Here is a 23532-nt window from a genome sequence, read left to right on the forward strand (position 1 = left end):
CACACACAGTTTCCCAAAAGAATGTACAATGGCAGTTTGTTACATCTATTTGATTTTAGATTTCTGTTACAGATTCATGTTGTGAACCTCAGAAATCTTGCATGATTAAAAAATGGGATCAGCATAAATTTTGTTAAATTGATGTAATTTAGAGTTCAATGAAACACAGATTAGCAAAAAATCTCTCTAACAATTCAGTCCTTTTTTATGAAGACCACCCCCCCAACAAGTTTGTTATTGCTATCATTAATGTAATGTTTAGTTTCTATCTTGAACAGACCAGCTGTCAGAGATTTTTTTAAAATCCCAGAACACCTCCCTAGGGTAGGTTTGTTTAACAAAAAATTATAACCAGACTTACTCCAAGATGAACTTAGTGACTGTACATGAAGATAGGAGAAAAATATGAGAACTACTTTAACAAAGCAACTTTCAAATTTTATATAGACAAAAGTGCTATTCCATGTCTTTTTCAGTGTCTTGATGAATGACTATTGGCAAAGTAATTCATTTAGAAATCATTTAAATATTGCAACTTCATAGCTAGCATTTTACTCCTAGAAGAAATATCATACTTGAAAACTTCTGCGATGTGAAGAAGAAGCAGGCTAATTTCACTGAGATTGATAATTTACAGTGGAGTATGGAGTGACTCAGGCTACTATCATTACCTCCTCCTCCCTCCTTCCTTCCCTCCCTCCCTCCTGGTCTACATTAGTATTGGATTTTGAACTCAGGATCTAGGATCTAGGCACTTGCCCTTAAGATTTTCTTTTTTGCTCAAGACTGGTGTTCTGTCACTTGACCCGTCTGGCTTTTTGGTGGTTAATTGGACATAGAATTTCAGGGGCTTTACTACTGAGCTGGTGTGTTTGAATCACAGTCCTCAGATCTCAGCCTCCTAGTGGCTAGGATTATAAACATGAGCCATTGACACCAAGCTTCATTGCTCTTCTTGTTATATATCAGCTCCAAAGACGGATGCATTTCCCAAAGTTCTATTGTGGATTTGTTGAACAGACTCAAAATTCAATGTCCGGACTCAACTTGGAACTTGTAGAACAGTTTTTATTTGACTTCAAATATTTCCTAATATTTAAATGTAGTTACCATGCAGTTCGTCCAGGCCTCCAGATGTGTTGTGACAACTGGAGCTGGAAGGAAGGCTTTGTCACAGAGTTGACCCCCAAAGCCAAAGGTTTCCTTTGAGCCCTGTCTGGACTTTGGTGCTTATTACCATCTGCTTTAGAGCTGCTCTGCTCTGCACAGCTGCATGTCAATAACTGTATTTAATTAATCTATCTAACACATCCTACCTTCTTCCCCAAAGAATTCATCCACAATAGCTTACAAGAGCCTGTTGTAACTCGATTTTTTTTTCTCCCTACAAAGGAAGCTTAGAAATCATGACAAAGGAAAAAGTAAAGGCAAGAAATTTAAGATAAAGTGGGGCGTCGGAGGGCAAGGCAAGCATGTAAAATTAATATTATAAGTTGTATGTATTGGTTTAAAAGGTAGAAATGGTCAGTCATGCATTTGGCTCTCAGTTTCCTAGCAGGCAGGGCAAAGAGAAATATGATCACTTTTATGGTTTAAATGTTCAAAAGATTAAAACTGACCAAGGAGAAACATAGACATCTCTAGTATTAAGAATTAAGGTCCCAAAAGCCAGGCCTTGGTGGATCATGCCTGTAATCCTAGCTACTCAGGAGGCTGAGATCAGGAGGAGGATCACGGTTCAAAGACAGCCCCTGCAGGAAAGTTCGTGACATTCTTATCTCCAGTTAACCACCAGAAAACCAGAAGTGGCATGCATCATGGATCTAAATTGGTTGATTACTAGCTTTTAGCTTAAGAGCTCAGGGATAGTACCCAGACCCTGAGTTTGAAAAAAGACCAGGAAGACATTTGTCCATGTGTTTTAGAGAGAAGGAGACATATGATAATGCAAGGCATACCCTCAAGGTATGTGTCTGGTCATAGGTAGCTTCCCCTGCCATCTCTCCAGGCTGGGCTCCAGGAGTATACATTAGAAGGGTCTCTATCCGTAGCCCAGTGACAGCACCCTCTTCAGTTTGAGTGACTGGGTCTTAAGTCTGTAGTTTTGAAAGCTTTAAGGTAATGGTATGTTTCAGACAGGTTGGATGACCTTTGTTTTAGATAGTGAGACCGAAAAGTAAATTGGACAGGTGGTCAGAGCTAGAACACACTGAATGGGAGAGTTGTTAGTATTGAGGGGCCAGCCAGGTATGCAAAGAGGTGATGCTCACCTGGGGAAAGGAATCCAGAGAGAAAGGAGGTTGGGAACACAAGCCCAGCAGGACCCAGAAGCCAAGAACTCGAACTGCATTCCCTCCTGTTGTGGGCCCTCCCTGGCCTCCTCAGATGCTGTCACAAGTGTAGTTCAAAAAACAATGAGATCTGGGGCTGGGAAGTTAGCTCAGTGGTAGAGTGCTTACCTCACATGCACGAGGTTCAGCCACCACAGAAGCAGAACGTGGGCAGAAGTGGCACTGTGGCTCATGTGGCAGTAGAGCACTAGCCTTGAGCTGAAGAGCTGAGGGACAGCACCCAGGCCCAGAGATCAGTCCCCACAATCAACCAAAAAAAAAAAAAAAAAAAGACAATGAGATCTGAGGATCATGGTTTGAAGCCATTCTGGGCAGGAAAGTCCATGAGACTCTTTAGGAACAGTGCCCAGGCCCAGGGATCAAGGCTTAGGATCAGCACTAAAAAAAGAAGATGACAACGACAAGGCAACAAAGACCAGAAGATACTAAAAATAAAGCACCATCCATCTTTAAATTGAGTCATATTAATTACATTTGTCTTATTACAAAAAGTTGCTTGCATCTAAAAACTAAGGTTTTTTTTGTTTGTTTGTTTGTTTTTTGGGGTTTTTCCCCCTGTTCCAAGTATTTTCAATGAGCTTTATCACCATGGCAACTTGAGCTACCTGGCCGGGTTTGTGCTCACAAATGCTCAGGGAGGTTCACCCAGCCTTTTGTGGGAAAGATGGCTTCATGGTTGTTACCACCACCACCACCACCATCATCATCATCATCATCAATCATCATCATCATCATCACTTCCCTGTCAATGACAGGGAAAGGAAGGAAAGTGGAGGATCTGGCATTTTCTTTATGTAACTTTGCCTACCCAGTGCAGAAGGACATAAACTTGTCACTGTGTTCATGGACAGGTTCTTTGTCCCTTTGCCTTTCTCCTGGAACTTTTTGTGGCATTCAGATACTACAGAACGTGCCATCACACCTGCCCTCCAGTTGTATTAAGGGGGCAAGGCCCACAGAAAGACTAGAAACTCTGCCCCAGGTTCTCACTGTCTCCCCAAGCAGTGGCCCAGGGGATTTTGTGATGTGACATTGGTCACGCTTACTGTGTGCACACTAGAGCGCTTTGTGTTCATGCATGTATGTTCACCGGTGATCTGCATTTCAGCTGAGCATGAGTGGGTGGGCATTCCTTAATTCATTCTTCATGATGCCTGTGTTGCTTTTCCAAATGAGAAAAATCTATGAGGTCTCCATTGTGCTATTAGAATGTGATCTCTGAAGCTGAGTGAATCTGTATACAGCCATGACTCTTCCTGGGATAGAAAAGCAATGTCTCCCCTTGGGTAGGGGTCCATGGTGCCTGTACCTCTTGCAGAATCCTGAGGTTAAACCACCTGGGAGACCAGGGGAACTGGCAACAGTTCAAGTCAGGACCTTAGCCAGAAGCCGGCCAAGGTATTCCAAACATTTCATGGCGAAAACTTACTGGACAGGAAGCCTGCAGAGGATTTCAAGAGATTTTCTAATCCAGCAGGCAGAATCAGATTATGCACAAATTGGTACTTACAGGTGGTAATTAGTTCTGTTCTTAAGAGATTTCTCTAGAGGATAATTTTACTACTTCCTTCAGTAGTACGTTGCAGCCTAAATTTCCAAAAGGAGTTTCTCTAATTTCAAGCCTGTCTTCTTAGGGTTTTAAATGTAATTTCCTCTGCTTCTGTCCTCTATGAAGATGAAAAATACAAAATGACTATGACAAGAAAGTGTCTTGGTGACTGTTGGCACCCTGGGGACAAACTCAGGCAGGGAATGGGCCTGAGTCATGTGACCATGAGAATTAGTAGGGGACTTGGTCATGATTCATGGGGACCACTTCCCCCTGCCCTCATTCTGGGGAACCCCAGCTCATATCAGCAGAATGGATGGCTATGCAAGGGTTCATGTTCCAGTGTCATGATTGTTTCTCTCCTTTACACACACAACACAACACAACACACAAAGAACAACCTTTGTCCTCTGAGTCCCGAGTCTTATTTTTCCCCCACTGATCTAACCTGCCATTCATACAGAAAGTTATCTGATTTTTCAGAATGACTAGGGTGTGAATGAATAACAAGAGTAGTGGAAGAGCTAGCCTTCTGTGGGTTCTGATTCTTTGAAGAAAAGATCACAGAGGGCCCACCTGCTCAGACTCTTGTTGGCAAGATGTCAAACCATGGTCTCATAGCCAGATTTTTCCCTGAATAATGAATGAGCCAGCATCGAGCAGGTCAGAAATAGAAATCAATAAAACTAAAAAGAGAGAGTTTAGCAATAGGCTGATATAGTGTTGAAGCTAGTGAATGCCACATGCAATAATATACATCCTTAACCCCTCATAAATTAGGTAATGCAAAGAAGAAAACTCTATAACTTGGGGGTGGGGAACTCCCCTCAGGGATCAGTGCCTTCGACTTTACTTTGCTCAGTGGGATGAAAAAAGATGAGCAAACAGTCAGATATTCTGATTTTCACAGGCAGGCACCACAGTAGCCTGATGCACACATCTCCTGGGAGCCCGGCGCCAAACATCTTCATAAATCATATGTTTGCAGCTGTGTGACCAAAATAGATCTCTACACAGCCTGTTTGTCCTGGCCTCGTGGAAAACGACAAAACCATGAGGCCCTCGAAGGCATATGTGATTCCTGCCCCGGCTTCCTTCCCTGTGTCCATTCGGGTCTAGCTCTCCTCTTTGATTGGCAGTGACACATTCTTACTGATTGATTGATTTTTTTTTTTTCCCATTTGCAGGCCACCGGAGCACTTTATGTGAGAGTCCCTTTTTATACCAATTGTTCCTTTAAAAGATCAGTCCTTCTCTTTGTTGCATTTTTAGTTTTTTGGTGCCAGTACTGGGGCTTGAACTCAGGGGTAGGGGTGCTGTCTTTTAGCTTTTTCTCTCAAGGCTGGTGGTCTGCTACTTGAACCAGTTCCACTTCCAGTTTTTTGGTGGTTAATTAGCAAATAAAAGTCTCAGGACTTTGCTACCCAGACTAGCTTCGAAACAAGATCCGTAGATCTCAGCATCTTGAGTAGGTTGGATTATAGGAATGATAGGTTGGATTATAGGAATGAGCTGCTAGTGCCTAGCCTCTTATCTCCTTTTTGAAAATGGCAGCAGACATCTTAGAAAGGCAGAGAGAGCAGCAAGGAGCTAGTTCTGGAAGAGTATGCTCTACCTAAGATGAACACTGCCTAGGCCACCGAAGGGAGCACTTTCCTTCAGAGCTACTTAGATGAGTCCCTGGGTGAGAGGTGAGCCCCCACCCCTCCCCTGCCCTTCAGGCTTGCCGGGGAGCCCTGGGGCTCTGAGAAGCTGTTTCGTTCCTTAGGTGCCCTGAGAACACTTAAGACTTGTCTTGGAGGATGGAGGAAGACTGCTCTGCAGACTGCCTTTTTCTGGAGGTCAGGAATGAAGAATGTGCCTGGTGTTTCCCTGAAGGTCACAGGTTACCGACCCAGGGTGACCTTGGCAGGTACCAGGCTTTGTTTAGAGCATTCTGTGATATACTTTGAGAATAGAACACAAAGCCGGGATCGGTTTTATCTGTATGATACTTTGTGAGTGTGTGTATGGGGGGAGGATTGGTCTTCTAACTTTTTTCATGCAAATCTACCACTGGAGCCCCTTCTGGCTTTTTGCTGATTAATTGGAGAATGAGAATCTCATGGATTTAGTTTTCAGGCTGGCTTCACACCGTGATCCTCTGCTCTCAGCCTCCTGAGTAGCCAGGATTACAGGTGCAAGTCACCAATCAGTACCCAGCCTGTGGTGCCACTCACTAATGGCCAAATAGAGGTATGTGATTTATAGCTGTCTCTCTATGCCTCAACAAGAATGATGAGGAGGGATTCTTTCCCAAGCCCCCAACCAGCCTCTGTGTTGGAGGGAATATACCTTTAACGCAGGACGTTGTGCACATGGGGTCTACACACACACACACACACACACACACACACACACACACACACACACACACACACACACACACACACACACACACACACACACACACACACACACACACACACACACACACACACTATTCACAGGGCCTTATGTGTCAGGCATGAAATGAACCCATGGCTCTTGAAACCTTGAATGAATAAATGAGCGAGTGAGTGAATGCAGGCAGCCTGGGTCAGATATTCTAAGAACTCCAGTTTTCCCTGTGTTTGACTCCAGTCTGCATGGTTGAAAATTGCCACGCGTGCCCCTCCCCGTCCCCCCCCACTGGATTAGAAATGAAAGCAGAAAGTGACATGGGCAGTAGCTGGTGAAAGGACTGTTAACGTGGGAATGTCGTCTGAGTGACGTTCAGCTTTGCACTGCACCCTCGGCTCTCTGGACCTGCCTCAGATAAAGGAACAGGAAGGGCAAGGGGCCGGCTGCTTTCGTGCCAGGGAGAGCTTCCCAGAGCAGCTCCTGGCTTCTGAGATCTTCGCCTCTTAAGAAAGCTGGATGGCTGGAGATGAGCCAGCGCAAGAAATCCAAGCAGGGGATAAAAACATCTCTAAATCGATGCCCAAGTGTCATTAAAGCACTTAGCTCAGCTATGATTCCTGCTAAGTGCCTCTAAGTGCATCATTGGGGGGGAGCAGGCCATAGGGGGCCCTGCCCAACTCGCAGCGGGCAGGGTGTGGCCAGCCAGTGTGGCCCGAGGACCGCTGGGTCTGCAGGGTGACAGGGACAAGCTCTTCTCAGGCCATCTGAACAAAGCTGGGCGGACTTGCTGTGGGAGCCTGGACCCAGCAACTGGGGACACAAGGTGGCAATTGTTGGGTAGACAGGAAGAGTTGGAAAATTTGGATTCATTACGGGAAGTTGCACGTAAACATCTGAATTCCTGGCCTCTCTGCAGTTCCTGAGGAGCAGCGAGGCTCACCCCGTGGCCATCCCAGGCTGCGCACAGGTCCATGTCTCCTCACCTGGTCTTGCACTCCCTACTTGACTTGGGCATCTCAGTTTGAGATGGGCTAAGCCACTGACTCCCAGGGGAGTCAGTGGGGAGGGGATGGTGGGGATATGTGACAGTATTGTGCCTCTGCTCTATGAAACTGTGTGACTAAGTGCTTTGCTTGTTTTAACTCATTCATACTGTGGAGTCCTAGGAGGGAGGGCAGTATCATGACCCTGGGAGACAAATGGCAGTACTGGGACATGAGCTTCACGAGGGCAAGGGACTGGTCCGTGTCATGTGATTGGCATGCGACACTGCTGGGATTCCCACTATGGCTGCAGAGCCATGCTTTTTGATCAAGGATGAAAAAGAATAGGCACTTTGGAACACTGACACTAGCCAACACAGTCTTGGCCTTGCATCTTTGCAGTACCGTATACAGATGAGGGGCAAGGGCTTGGAGTGGTGAGGATTTGCCCAGGGACGCCGCTACAGCAGGAAGTTTGAAGAAGGAAATTGTGGGCTCCAAACCTCAACGGTGTCTAGTGAACAGCAGGGAGGCTGGAGACCACAGAGGAGAAGGCAGCTTAGGAACAGTGTCCAGGTCCTGAGTTCAAGCCCCGGTACCGGAACCAGAATTTGGTGGGATGGGTAATAAAGGAAGAAAATAATTTTAAAAGGAAGAAGTATTTCATAAAGAAGTAAGAGTTAAGTAGGATCTTTATGTGGAAGGAATCAGAACAACTTAAAGTACTTGATTTAGTTCTAGACACTCTTTATATTTGAAGGCCCATCTCAATCATATTAAGCTAAGTGTAGTACACTCACAGCCCTCATTAAATATTATACTTAAGCTGGATAAGAGTTGAGCTCAGTTGTTCTTGGCTGGCTAATACAGTGTTACATTTATAGACATTTAACTGGGTATTTATTTTAAATGTGCAAGGTGCTTTTGGAATGAGTTTCATTTTGCAGTCTTGTAGGAATTTTTTAAGAGTGTGAAAATCTTAAAGGCCCAAGAATAGAAGAACTAGGATCACAGACAGGAAAGCTTTGTGACTCATCTCAGGTGTCCCAGGATATCTTCAAGGACCACTGTTTGAACAGGTGACTTTTGAGGCACCTGGATCTGGAGGACTTGGTGGGAAGAAGAGAGAGACCATAGAGGAGGAAATCGTGACTCTAAGGTCCTGGTGTTCATGAATGTGCAGACATGTTTTGCTGGGGAAAACCATTAGCTACAATAACCTATCAGTTTTAAATCCTAATCTCCAGCTGTTTCTTGGTTAGCTTGATTCTTTGCAGTCAAAAGGAGGACCTAAATACCTACTTTGGAATAGCAAGGGATTTTTGTCATTACCGTGCCATTTCCCACGGTTCTGGAAGAATCATTTGATTTTTCTGGTCTGATTCATCCTCTGTGAAACAGAAACAGTAGCTTAGGAGATATTAAAGACTGTTTCCTTTATAACTAGCTGAAGTAGAGAGTGTGGGTGTGGGTGTGCACACAGGCATGTTTGCACCAGTCCTGGGGCTAGAACTTAGGGCCTGGGTGCTGCCCTTGAGCTTTTTGCTCTACCATTTGAGCACAGCTCCACTTTCAGTTTGTTTGTTTTGTTTGTTTGTTTGTTTTTGAGTAGGCATTGGAGATAAAGAATCACATGGGCTTTCCTGCCTGGACTGGCTTTGAACCACGATCCTCAGATGTCAGCCTCCTGAGTAGCTAGGATTATAGATGTGAGCCACTGGTGCCCAACTTGGCTGAAGTTTTTGGATTCTTTAAAAAGTGTTACATCGCCAGCACTGCAGACTAACCTTAGACATGTTCTTGTATGTTTACATTGCACTTTCAAAGGCAGAGACTTCAGTCATGTTTAATTTAATTAGCGTAGGGATTGGCACATCTTTTGGGTCAAGGCCAGATAGTGAATGTGGCAGCTTTTTCTCCACTTCCTCTCAGGCAGTGAAAGCAGCCACTGGGAGCATTGTATACTTAGCACCGTGAATGCGTTCAGCAGTAGAGTGCCAGCACAAGGCCCTGGGTTCAAACTCTAGTTACCACCAAAAGGAAAATGAAAATGGGTAAACATTTGAATTTCATGATCATCTTCCTGTGTCCTGAGACATTTTTCCCTTCATCTCCTTTTTCTTTTTCTTTAAGTGATTAGAAAATGTTCAGACTATGTAACAACAGGCAGATTTGGCTCAGGGTGTGTAATTTGGCTCAGGTTGTATGGTTCTGCTGTCTCCTGAATTTTCTGTCCATTGTCTACAGCCATCAGATTGTTTCCAAATTCCTGTTGGGGTCTGCACACTGCCATGTCTTTCATGGAATTGTCATATCATTAGTTTTCTGTCTTGTTTCTTCTGAATGAACAGGGCCCCAGCCTTTCTCTGACAGCGAGAGTCCCCTGACTGTCATAGGTGCTTGCTGAGTGCTTTCTGAATGAATGGCATCCTATTTATCCCATTTGCAGGATGGCTGTGTCTATACAAAAATGTTTGGAACCGATGCTTTCATTCTTCGAATACAGCATCTGTCTGTATAGACCATCCTGGAAGATGCGTCCCAGTAGGGCCGTGTCTTCCCTGTCCCTGTATTTTCAAAGGCTATGATGATGCTTGTAAATCAGTTCTCCCAACCTAGCAGCTAATGCCTTAGGTGCTTTACAGAGAGCTGAGCTCTGTTAGTGAGTGGTGGCCTGTGGCATTGTCACCTGGAAGGGGAGATGGCTTTGGGAAGGAGAGTAAAGAAACCCGTAAGACAACGACAAAGGCCTTTACTGCTGCAGGTGGTCTCTAAATACGCCATCATGTGGCTCCCTAGGAATTTCTAGAACATTCCTCAGCACTGTTGGCAAGCTTTGGAGAGTACAGTCTATCTGTGACTCACAAGAGACTCATTTTAGTGAGTCCCTGAAATGCTTATTTTATATCCCTGGTTTGTAATTTGAAAGCAAGAGCTTTCTTTATGATTTCAACTAAGGCTCGGTGTTTGGTATTCAAGTAGGCTGGTGTTTGTGCTGGCTTGCCTTCCCAGGAGAGAGGTGTAGAGTCCTCAGGGACTAGAGAAGTATGCACAGAGCAGTACACGCAAGGACACAATGCCAGAACGCACAAAGAAGAAATTATAACCATTTGCTTGTGTATTATTTTCTCAATTTGAGGCCCTTGAATTCCAGAGCTCTCGAATCAAGAGGCTGAATTCCTGGCATTTTAAAACATTCCACTTGAATAAGCTGTTTAAACCATTCGAATGACTTTATTTGAAAAAATAAAAATAAAATGAAATGAAATTCACCCGTTTCTTGGATCATTGGCTCTTGAGATTTGCTTAATTGAAGTTTTTGCCTTTTCATTTTACATCAAAATGATTTCTATAGTGAAGGCAGGTTTAGTTGTATTCCTGTGTGTGGTATCTCATCTAGGTAACTTCTTATCTTTGTACACTATAGCACCTACATTTTTGGGGTCTCTGTCCCGTCCAGCTCAAGATGAAATTTGACTGAAACCAGCCATGGGGAAGGGAAGGAGAGAAGAGCTCTCCCCCCCCTCCCCCACAGGAAGTGGTACAGGGGCTGGAACGCAGGGCTCAGGGCTTCAAGCTCTTGCTTATTCTCTTCTCCCCTCCCCCCCCCCCCCCCCCCCAAGACTGGAGCTCTACAACCTGAGACACACCTCCACTTCCTGGCTTTTTTTAATGGTTAATTAGATATAACAGTCTCTGGACTTATTTGCCCATTCTGGATTTGAACTGCAATCCTCCAAATCGGGAGAGGGGATATTACTCAATATGATTTTCTCAGAAAGTCAGATCTGAGTCTTTCCAACATCATGAGAACTGAGATGGGAATGTCATGAGAGTCTCTAACCTCTTTCCTTGTGTGGCCCTTCCTTGTGGTTCTCAGAACACTAAGTGTATGAAACCCATTGTTTCAGGCTCAGCCTCACCTGGTAGACCTTGGACATGTCGTAGTGTGTATACTCAGGCTTGGAGAGAATCTCGCCCTGGGAAAGTAGGTCTTCTCACTTCACGCAAAACAGTAGCCAGGTGCTGGTGGCTCACGCCTGTAATCCTAGCTACTCAGGAGGCTGAGATTTTAGGATCTCAGTTCAAAGCTAATCCAGGCAGGAAAGTCAATTAGATTCTTATCTCCAATTAACCATCAGAAAACTGGAAGTAGAACTGTGGCTCAAAATGGTTGAGTACTAGCCTTGAGCAAAAGAGCTCAGGGACAGCACCCAGGCCCAGAGTTCAGGCCTTACCACTGAACATATCCAACCAAACACCCAAGAAAAGCCACTGTCCTTTTGACAAAATGATGATTTTTGTCAGGTGCCAGTGGCTCACACCTATAATTCTAGCTATGCAGGAATCAGATCTGAGGATCACGGTTCAGAAGCCAGCCTGGGCAGGATAGTCCATGAGACTCTTATCTCCAATTAACCACCAGAAAACCAGAAGTGGTGCTGTGGCTCAAGTGGTATAGCACTTGCCTTGACCTGAAGAGCTCAGGGACAGCACCCAGGCCCAGAGATCAAGCCCTACGTTCCCCCCGCCCCCACAAAAATGATGACTTTTGGGGTTCACAAACTTAGCCACATAATACTTCACCCCCTTATAATTACTATTCAACTTTAGTCTTGTTTTAGCACTCCTAATGATGCCATCTAGAAAAACATATTGGTTTTCTCTACTCATTAAAGAATTTAAAGGCAGGGAAGTATTTAAGGTACACAGAATAAATTTATTGGAAAATGAAAAGAAAGCCCTGAAAAGAAGTGGTAAGCTCTCCCAAGGGAGAGGAGTGGAATATGGTCGTCGGAGGGCAGTGTTATAGTTTAGAGCTCCTCCCACGTCTCCACTGGTCTTTGCACTGATTGCTTGATGGCCCCTGCATGGACCGCCCCATCTATTTTCATTGGTTGAACAGGAACTTAGGGAATTATAGGAAGAAGAAGCATTTGAGCCTGAGGGACTCTGGGAACAAGAATTGCCATGTGCTAGGTCCAACTTTTTTTAACTTTTTTTTTTTTTTAAATCCCTGTCTACCTAACTCTTCCCCTTTCTTACTCTCACATTAAAAATCCTAAACTGGTTATTCAGTCTTGCAACTAGCTTAGCAACTAACAAGATGAGCTTCAGCTTGGCTCCCCAGTAAAATTCCTCTAGCTCAGTGAGCGTGCGTGCGTGCGTGCGTGCGTGCGTGCGTGCGTGCGTGCGTGCGTGCGTGCGTGTGTGTGTGTGAAATAGCTCTGTGTGCAAGCATGTAAGAGAGACACAGATAGACGAATACACTCATATTTACTGCCACCACCCCTTCCTCACCAAATGATTTACTGAAGGAATTATGCAAGTGTTGGAGTTTCTGGACCGTGATGGCTGAATCTGCGCACTGTGGCAGGGCTCCAGGAGGGTTCCTGCAGGTGGCGCAGGAGGAAGGATAGAGAGCAACACAGTAGCTGGACTGTACCACTTTGTGAGTCTCTCTCCTATGGGTATCCTCTGGCCTCTTCCAGAGCCTACACAGAAAGTTCTGCTTTCTTTTTGAGATGGTAGAAAAATGTGAATTTTGAAGCATTTTATTATGTCTGCTCAAAATTCCTTCCTTCTTGCTGAACTACTTTTCCAAATGTTGGTCTGAGTGGATGGAACAGGCTTCTCTGTTTCATTTCCCAAGTAGTTTATAACCCTGAAGCTGATAAACTGTAAAAGGGGGAAAAATTAGAAATACCCAATTTGAAAAGAAAAGAAACTAAGCTTGTGGTTCTTTTTTTTTCCCCTCCAAAAAGGCCCAAGAATTTTTCAAATGAGAAATGTCCAGTAAAATGTTTCTCCTTTCCAAACACAGAAAACATTTCTTGCTCTGGGATATTTTGTTACCCAGAAACACTTCTTTGATCTTCTTGGATATTTCATGCGGAAGGTTGAGGAAGGTCAAGATGGTAAATGGATAGACGGCATTGCAAAAAGAAAAACAGGGAGGGGAAAACGAGGTAAGACTGTCCACCTCTACCTTTTATACTTCTGGAATTAGATCGTATGCATCCCACCCGAGCTTACGGTAGTCTATAGCCATGTTTTAGCATTGCTTTTCTGCATTAAAAAAAAAAAAGTAAGCTCCAAGCTGGTTTTCCAGTCCTGCGGCTGCCTTCAAACTAGCTTTGCAACTAACTCCAAGCTTTGGTTTGCTCATCTGTAAATTCATTGTGCGTGTGCGTGCGTGCGTGTGTGTGTGTGTGTGTGTGTGTGTGTACGTACACTGGCCTTTTGGTGGTTTATTGGAGATAAGAATCTATGAACTTTTCTGCCAAGGCTGGCCTTGAGCCTTGATCTTCAGATCTCAGCCTTCTGAGATTATGGTCTGAGCCACAGGCGCCCAGTTTCCTTCTTGTAGCTTTAAGATGATAAAGTATGTAGGTTTTCTTCATAGTGTTCTTTGAAGTAATTTATTATCCATGTCTTATCCTCAAGGGAAAATTTCTTTTGGAAGATGTATTTCAGTGTACAAATTAGCACATGCCAAGAGCTAGTGGTTAATCAGATGACCAAAGAGAAAAAGTCTCATAGCTTTAGTTTTCAGACTCTTGACATGTTGCCAGGTTTTTGTGACATTGGTACATGAAATCTGGGCATCCTTGGCCGTAGGCAGATTCCCTGTGTCTTCTTGCTTACTTACAATAGAAGGGCTTGAGGTTGTCATTTGTAGGTATGAGTTAGACAGGGAGAAAGAGTTGAAGACTCCTGGATTATTTTGGGAACTTGCCTGAGGGGGGTGCATTTGTATTCTGAGGTCCAATGTAAAGACAGAAAATACCCCTGCCAGTGTAAGTATTCATGTAAAAGAAAATAGTTTGTCTCTTCGAGGAGCTTGATTTTGTTTGGTTCGTTTGTCAGGATCATTTTGCCTCAATTCTGCGTGAAAAGAATTTCTAGGTATACCTGGCGTGAAGCTCGAATGCATGTCTTGACTGTGAGTTGGGTTTGGGGTTTGTTTGCCCGTTGTAACGCTTTGCTATGGACCTCTCTATCTGCATGGGTGCAGAGGCTGCTTGTGCAGCCCCCCGCTTGAATGAAGCTTTTGTTTTCATTCTCCTGCAAGAGGGGGCATAGGGGAGCCCTTATGTGAACTGATGCATCCTGGAGAGAGAGAGAGAGCTTGTCCTTCATTGGAAGGGGCAACACAGACATGCCTATGTGTAGATTCTTCACTCAGAGTTTCCAGCTACCCGTTCACGGTCTTCGTTCACATCCACAGGTAATGGAAAATGGCCAAAAAAAAGAGAAAAAAATAGGGTTGTTGAGGTAATTTTTTGAAGCACTGTTATTGTGGTTGACATTGATCTTTTGCTACTTCAATTGTGCTTCATGATGTCAGATTTGCTTTATTTACCTGTAGGAGAAGGAAAATAAACCTGCTCCAGAAATAAAAGGGCAACCTTATTATGTGTCCATGAAGTCATCGCATGGCCTCGCTGACTGGTTCTTACAAAGTAACGCCACAAGGCTGGGGCCTGGAGGACATGGCTGTCAAACTTCTATCTAGGTTAAAAAATGCTGCTCTCTTCCCAGCCCATCTTGAAAGGGGCTATTTATAGTACAATGCTGGTGTTTCTGTTGCTTGCATATTAGAGCATTCTGAATGAAGAATTGGAGCCTTAGAATGGATAAAACTCTTAAACCAGTCTCTAGTGGCTCATACCTCTACTCCTAGCAATTCAAGAGGCTGAGATCTAAGGATTGAGGTTTGAAGCAAGCCTGAGAAGAAACGGCTCTTATCTCCAATTATCCAGCCAAATACCAAGAGCAGAGCTATCTATGTATGGCTTAAGTGGTAGAGGGCCAGCCTTGAGAGGGAAAAGCTCATGGGATTGACCTCAGGCCCTGAGTTCAAGCCCAACTAAACTCAGATTGTAAAATATCACATCTAGACAAGTTCCTCTTGGTCAGGAGGTATTTTGGCCTGGCATCTAGACTCCCTTCCTCCCCTCGCCTCACCAAAGTTAAGCGTAGATGTGAATCTGCATATATACTTTGTAAGGTCGTTTGGCAGGTCCTTCCTGGATGTTCCAGTGTGGTGGGTTCTTGTTCTCTGGCGGTGTAAAATAAAACTAGGAACAATGAGCTCAGCTGTAAAGCGTTTAGCAAAAAGACAGTAAAGCCCACTAAGGAGAGTGAGTAGCAGGACCAGAAACCCGCTGTCCACTGTGCAATCGGTTTTGTATTGTCCCTCCCCACCTTGTTTTGTTTTGTTTTGTGTTAATGTTGTTTTCTCTCCCTTTTGGCAATTGGTCAGATGGTGATTGGTTTATTAGAAGCAAGCAAGACCCTCCCCTGGGCGGTAGTTACAGGATGGTGGCTTGTAAGAGGGCAGGTCTGGGTTATGGCAAGATCCAAGACCCTCCCCTGGGTGGTGGCCATCCATCCATTGCAGAGGAGGGGCAACTGGCATGAACCAGTCAGCTGATGTTTTTCTCCAGCTCCCAGAAGGGAGGTCTTCTTGAGCTGACCTGAACGCAACCTTTTGCCCTACCAGGTTCTGGATTTCCATGTAGGCCCTTCCACCTTCTATCATCTATCTGGGGCGAAAGAATCTGTTCCTTAAAGAAAGTATAAATTAGATCTCAGCAAAGCTATGAACACTTTTTAAAAGCACTCTGATTAATGGACTGTGTCATGGTTATATGCATACTTGAAGTGATTTTTTTTTAAATAGCTCTTTTGCTAGAGTGTTTTGGTTTGGGGTATATATTGTTAGATTGTTTTGATTGTTTTTTATGCACAGCACTGATAGGAAAATGTGGGGCTCCCTTATCATAATACATGCAGTATTTAGATTCTCCTCCTGTGGCATTGATTTCCTGCCTTTCCCCTTTGCCTTTTCCTGGTACTTAAGCATCAAGTCCCGGGCATTTTCCCATTGTAATTGTTGATTAAGTGCTGCATATCCTGCGATGATTATGAGAAGATTACTGTATTCAGCTTTTAATCTTGTGAGTGTCAAATATTTTACTTTAATGATATCTTCATTATTATTATTATTATTCACAGCTCTTTCTGTTTGAGTAATGCAATCAGACAAAATAAAGGTAATGGTACAGATCTGGCATTCTGAGCACTTTGTCTGGGAATGGGAAGTGCCCTCCGCAGGCTGCTCTCAGGAGCTGTGGGAAACCAGGCAGGTAGCTTAGGCATTCCTTGAGGCTCCTTTTGAGTGCAAGCAAGGAGAAGCAACTGGCTTCAGACAGACTGTGGAGGTAGTACTGAGGATCTGTGTGGTTCCTAAGAGTAGGCCTGGCGGTGGAGAAGAGAGGCTGCTAAGGGTTAGCATTCAGATTAGGACAGCAGTTGGACCTTCTCTACCTCTTTCTGTTTGTTCTGTTTTCTCCGATGCCATGCACAGAGCGATCTATTATATTCTGTTGCTTTCAAGCTAAACACTTTTGAAAGAGAACAGTCCCGGTGGAGTGGCTGTCCAACGCAGCCAGCTCCCAATTACCAGGAGCAGAAGAAATTCTAGCTGGGAGTAACTGGAGCCATGTGAACACCTCGCCCAGACACCTTGTGCAGATGGGCAGTGTTAGGGAGTACAAATGTGGTGATCAGTGCTGCTCCTCCAAGGGAAGAGAAACGGCCTCAGAGGCTCATGGTGAATGCGAGCAGATGCCCAAGGTAAGTCTCTATTCATGTAGACGAGAAACATGAGTGTGGGGGTTCTTCAGAGAACTCTAACCAGCTGCCATAGCCTCATTGGATGGAAGGCATCAGTGGGATGGATAACTCCAGTTTCTGTTTCCAGTAGATCTTCTGGTTCTTTCTTGGGGCACCAATGTCTCTATGTGCCAATGAGCACCACCCAAATTGGGAAGGTATATGTCTCACTACACAGCCAGAAAGCAGAAAGCTTAACTTTTGTTCTGGCGGATCGCTGAAGACACCATCTAGGCCTGTCCATCTCTTTGTACTGCCACAGTGCGTCTCGATTTAATGGCCTCAAACTCACCGTGGCTGAGGTGTGAATGGTACATGGCAGGCAATTCACAGACAAGAGGCTGGGTAGACTTTTGCCCGAAGTGGAAATTTTGCTGAACTAAGCCAAACTATGACATTTGTGCACCATTGTGAGTGCTTAAGCGTCACCAGAACTTTCTGTGCAGAAATCTAAAATCCACCTGAACATTTGGGTTGGATTCTGAGCCGCTAGCCTTCTGGGACCAGTGGTTTCCATTGAGGTAGGACGTGTGGCAGAGACGCAGGTGTGTGTCTGGCTCAGGCCCTGTCATCCTCTCCTAGTCATTCGGGACACCAGAGCCAGCAATAATGGATGGTGGCGCTAATTGGGAAATGCAGGGTTTATCAGAGTCATTGCTAACGAATCCAGTCCATGGAGTCAGGGAAAGCGGGCAGTTTTTCCAAAGTGATTATTGAGGGTGCCAAGTATTGAGTGAAGCGTAGAAGGAAGAAAATCAGACCCTCTGTGTGGCTCCTGCAGAAGTGGAAATGAACACTGGGCTACAAGTCAGAGGCACTGAGAGCCAGGCTAACCCTATGCCTGCTCATAGGATTGGGGGGGGAGGGGCGGAATGTATACCATGACTACCCTACACAGCTCAACTTGCTTTTCTCTGTCTCTTTTAGTGTGTAGTAAAAAGAAAATCAAGTACAAAAAGATAATGAAAAGTAAGTCATCCTACCAAAGATAAGCGACCTCCCTCCTAGAGGTAAACATCGCACTAGCTTCCTACAAGCCATTCGTCACCCGTGACTTTGCACAGCATTGGGAGTGTGTGCATATGGACCATATTGATCCCTGGGACCCTTTTTGGATCATGATGATTGCCTTGTAGAGTGTACATTGATTTATTGGTTTCTACTGGCTCTAGAGTGTTTTGCCATCTCTCTGGGTGTATCACTCATAAGAAAGCACATTGCAAGAGGTACAGTGACTTCCACACAAGGGTCTTCAGATGCTAAATATCTTCACCAATCTTGGTTGCAATGTAATACTTCCTTATATGAATGATGGGGAAGGCCAATTATATTTCTTTTTTTAAATTTGATGCCAGGGCTTAGACACTGTCCTTGAGCTTCTTTTGCTCAAGGCTAGTGCTCTACCACTTGAGCCACATCATCACATCCAGCCTTTTGCTTAGCTATATTTTTTTGTGTGTGTGTTTCCTGTCTAAGCCTTTTACTCATGGCTTCCCTGTTAATCGCATGTTTTCTTACTACTGTATCTTAATTTTCAAGTAGATAATGATTCAAATGCCTGTCACCTCTGACCTCACAGTTCTGAAGAATGATGTTTGCAAGAACCAGGGTGGGTCCTTCAAAAGTCAAGCCAGGATGGGCATGGTTGGCTCACACTGATAATCCTAGCTAATCAGGAAGCTGAGATCTAAGGATCCCAGTTCAAAGCCAGCCTGAGCAGGAAAGTCTGTGAGACTCTTATCATCTCCAATTAACCAGCAAAGAAGCCAGAAGTAGAAGTGTCAGGCCTGTGGTATAACAGTGATGGAAAAAGCTAAGGGAGAATGTTTTGGCCCTGAGTTCAAGCCCCAGTACTGGCAAATAAACAAATCAGGGCTCTTCTTTGCCATACAACTTAGCCTTTGGATACTTAATAGCAGGACATATCTATCTGCACCATCCAGAGCAGGTACTCCATGAGCATTTTTTTTTTAAGTAAACATACAAGAGGACTTAGCCCTTATGGAAAGAGTGTCTTTGGCATCATCCAGTCCTCTAGATGTAAATCTAGGTTCAAATCCTCTTGGCTCCAGAACTTAGGAGCCTTGTGACCATCTGTAAGGCCTCAGTTTCCTCATTTGTAAAATGAGAATAATAATGGTGTTACAGGGTTCTTGTGTGCACAAGGAGGATTTTATATCTAAGTTGGCTAGACTATAATAGGCTTTCAATAATTGGCAGCTCCTTGGCATTGGTATGATGTTATTATCGTCATTATCACTGTTATCACATAAATAAGATCGTATGGGCCAGGGCTAAGACTAAGCAGTTGATTCATGGGGCATCATGCAATCTGGTCTGTGTGTAATTGTTTGTATCTTGGCCATAAAAGCTGATTGGCATCTATTTTTATATCATTTGCCTATGACTCTTATCATTTTCTTTTGGGCCTCTGTTGCAAGACAGAGTACATAAATCCTATTCCATTTTCTGGCCTTGAATAAGGCTTGAAAGTACACTACTGGACTTCTAAGCAGCCAAGATACAAAAGCTACCTCCCCTTACCCTCTCCCACTCCCCCCGCCTGCCCAGGAAATCCAAGGGACAGAATATAGATGTTGCTCTGTGGATCCCTTAAACCCAATTTAGGAAATTAACAAAGCAAGATGGATGAACTGAAATCAGACTCCCGAAGAAGAGACAGGAACCTCCTAATTGATTCTCACAAAGCTGCTGGTTATTTACAACTAGGAAAATTGCCCGCCTGGAAATAACCAATTCAGCTCTATGGTTCCGCTAGCTTGACAGGAAACATTTTCTACTCTTTGCCTGCAAAGGCTCTTAGGGAAGAAGAAAGCAGAATAAATTACTGTTTAGCACTATCTCATTCATAATTTTTTTAGCCTCTATCCCCACTCCCCCCATGGTTGATCATTCATGGCTATTTGGGAGGGGGGATTCCCCTGCCAGTCCTGGGGCTTAAACTCAAGGCCTGGACACTGTCCCTGAGCTGCTTTTGCTCAAGGCTAGCACGCTACCACTTGAGCCACAGTGCCCCTTCCAGCTTCTTCTGTGTATGTTTACTGAGCAGTGGAACCCAGGACTTCATGTGTGCTAGGCAAGCATTCTACCACTAAGCCAGATTCCCAGCCTTTGTTTTTGTTTTGTTTTGTTTTAGTTTATAATGTATTTAAATGTTTTTTTCATTTTATACTTTATTTAAAATTAATAAAATGATAGTTACACAATTCAGTACAGTTAGAAAATGTTTAAACATTTACATACTGATTAGCTCATAGTTTCTTCATCGCCATCAAATATTTTAGTCTATGTAGTCAGAGTCTTCTGGAATTCCAAACGTTTTGTCAATTTTACTTTCTTCAAACCCAAATTTTCTTACAGCCCAATATTTTATTGCAAATATATTATCGGTCCATCTGTTAGCAGCTTCTTTGTCTACTTTATTTGCTTGACGTATTTCTTCCACAACTTGTGGGTCACATTCTTTGTACTTTTCTACTTCTGCTTCGCACTGTTCCCTTTGGTCCCAGAGCAAAGAAAGCTCTTTTAGTAGCTTGGTTCGCTTTTCCGTATCTTGTCGTCCAATTTTAGCTTTCTCAATGCTCTTCTGGAGGTGTGCATGCTTTTGGCTTCCCTCAGACCTGAGATTCTAGAACCTCCAATTTACGCTTCCTTGCATGAAGGGCTTTACTTGGAAAAGCCTAATAATAATTGGAAGTTCTGATCCCCTCAGAGTCAACCATCCCATCATCTACTAAACTCTGAAGGACTTCTTTTACAGACATAGCAGTGTCTCAAAAAATATTTCCATCATATAAGTTCTCTTTTCTTCTGCACTCAGCCCTTTTTTCTTTGACATGGTGCGGGCAGCAAGCCTTCTGGCAGCGGTGTGGGCTCGGGCGGGTTTAATTTTGGCCCCAACTACCACCTGGGGCTGGCGGCCGTATTTAAAATTTTTTGTGCCTGTGAGAATTGGATGTATGTTCATTAAATGGGAATCTGTAACTCCGTTGACTGTTTTGCTTTATCTGGGGTAGTGAGGGTCACTAGGATTGTTCCCCCAAAGCAAAAAATTTAGTTTGTAATCTCCTAAAACTTTCTAGAAATTGATACCTGTTGCTTACCCTAATGATTACTAGAATAAATGCACCCTGATGTTTATCATGTTCAAAACTCAGAAGGATGGGGCTGGGAAGGTGGCTCAGTGGTAGAGCACTTGCCTTGCATGCATGAGGCCCTGGGTTCGATTCCTCAGCACCACATAAGCAAAAAGAAAAAAGCCGGAATTGGTGCTGTGGCTCAAGAGTGGTAGAGCGCTAGCCTTGAGCTGAAGAGCTGAGGGACAGCACCCAGGCCCAGAGTTCAGGCCCCATGACCGGACCCCCCCCCCAAAAAAAAAAAAAAAAAACTCAGAAGGACCATTGTTCTGAGAGACGTTCACTCATTAGATCTTCATTGAGTGTCCAATAGATTATAGGTACTTAGGATGTCTGAGTATAGTGGAAACAACTAAAATAACGTGTAGTTCCTGTAACTAGAGGGCCCCTGGCTGGTGGCGATGGCTGTGTGGCCAGGACCAGCACCACAGTAGTGGGGGAAAATGAGAAGTTAGAAACTCCTGGCCATTGATGTTGATACTCACAGCCAAATCCTCTTCTAGGACAGGGGCAGCTGACACCTACTTGAAAACAATACAAGACTTTGATGATTATTGGATTGGTTCCAGATGTCTGGGGATATATGTATACATTAAATTTATCAGCACATCAAACCAATCCAACCAAAAAAATACTTTTGAAACCCCTTATTGATGTGTGCTAATAAAATATTTTTTTTTAACTTGGAAAATAGAAATACCGGGGGTCAAGGCAGATCGGTGAAGCACAAGCATCTGGTACTTTTATTACAGCTGCTCTAGGAGCTAATACACCTAGGATACTAGGGGAGTTTGATTCCACTCATATGGCGTCTGTCTTTGGTGAAGTCCAAGTGTGCCATTGAAATCACATAAGTGGCTATTTGAGCGACGGGGGAGGGTGTCAATGATAAATGGAAAGCTGCTTGATTTTTCTGATCTGTGGCTGGCAAAGAAAATCAGGCTGAGTAAGCTCGGTCTCCGTAGAGATCCCCTGGCCAGACCACTTGTGATGTGGTTCTCATTAGAAAATGGAGAGCCAGACTGGAATGACAGAATTCTATAGCAACAGACTGTGGTTCATTTATTTCATCTCCTCCTCTCAACAGGTAAGAAACTGCCTGTTTAAGCATCATGTGACTCATCCCCTTAAAGGCACTGTCAGAAGCAGTCAGGACATGAACTCATCCTGAACCCCACCTCCAGATCTATAGGAACTCCAAATTCTGTGGTCTGACTTCTGAAACAGTTTGTGTCACGGCATTTTCACTTAGAACTGTCAGACTCTTCCCCATGCTTAAATGGGAGTGGTGGGGGCCGGGAGGCAAGAAAAAGCAAACATGTGGAACATGGCTACCCTCAGGAAAGGGATTTGAAAGAATGATGAAGTTCTTGTGGATGGTTAATTTTGCTATGTGTTATTTGAATGAAAGAAATCCCCTCAGTGGACAGGAAATGCCATCTCAAAAGCCACACTCATTAATTCCTCAAACTTAGGTTATTCCCAAAGATAGTTAGTTGTAGTCTTGTGCAACCTCAGATAGCACCAGGTTATCACCTTAGCTGCATTCTGGTCTTCGTAATCTTCTCTCCTTCAGGGTGAAATAGAGCAATTTATGTTGCTTCTATTAGGTGTCAGCTTTCCAAACTGTCTTTTGAATCACGAATGTTTAGAGGGCTGAGGAGGGTCGTTACTGCAGAGCAGTGCATATGCAGCATCTTGATAGGTTTTAATTAATAACAGATTCCAAAGAAATGTCCTCTACAAGGCACATAGCTTGTACCAGCATCCTTTGTGTGGGGTGCCTTCAAATGCAGATTTGATCAGGAAGACAAAGGGAAGGAATCATTTATGTGTGCTCAACAGCCCACACTGGTAGGCAAAGAGTGGAGGTTGTTATTTTGGTTGTTCTAGGATTGTTTCTTGGGTTCTTCCAACAATAACACGCTGTGTGGTTTTCAAATGTCTCTCCATGAAAGTGCATCTTGTCATCAGCGATCCTGCCATTTCTAAATGGCAAGAGATGGCTTTAGCAGTATGAAATGATCATTGCCATGCTGGACACTGGAAATCAGCTTCTCAGAGAAACTGACACTCTTCATTTTCTTTTCTCATGTTATGTCTTGTAATTGCCAGTACACTGTCACTTTAACAAACTATCATCGTCACACGGGAATGGGGTTGCTCTGTCCACTGCTGTGGGAAAACAAGATTAGAAGAGCAGAAGAATGTGGATCATGAGTGAGTGGGCTTCATTCAACAGCTGGGTGAGAACGAAGGCTCTGCACAAGTCTTAGAGGCTCCTGTTACTTCTACAGAGATGTTGGGGCCTTTGAGCCCTCCCTTGGCACAGATACAGTTGAAGTTGCATCAGGACCTTTGTTATATAATCTTGCCTGGTTATATAATTAAGGGTCTTGTTTTTTCTTGCCCTAGTTTGTATCAGT

General features: G+C 44.1%; 1 protein-coding gene and 1 pseudogene across 11 annotated transcripts in view; one reads left to right on the forward strand and one right to left on the reverse strand.

Moving 5' to 3' along the window:
• Foxn3 (forkhead box N3) overlaps nt 1-23532 on the forward strand; it is a 370110-nt gene that overhangs the window by 283697 nt on the left and 62881 nt on the right. The gene's annotated exons all lie outside the window — the stretch shown is intronic.
• Nucleotides 20251-20808, reverse strand: LOC138831475 (meiotic nuclear division protein 1 homolog pseudogene; annotated as a pseudogene).

This window comes from Dipodomys merriami, unplaced genomic scaffold (assembly GCF_024711535.1).
Source record: "Dipodomys merriami isolate MVZ:Mamm:240054 unplaced genomic scaffold, mDipMer1.0.p SCAF_198, whole genome shotgun sequence".
NCBI classification, from domain to species: domain Eukaryota; kingdom Metazoa; phylum Chordata; class Mammalia; order Rodentia; family Heteromyidae; genus Dipodomys; species Dipodomys merriami.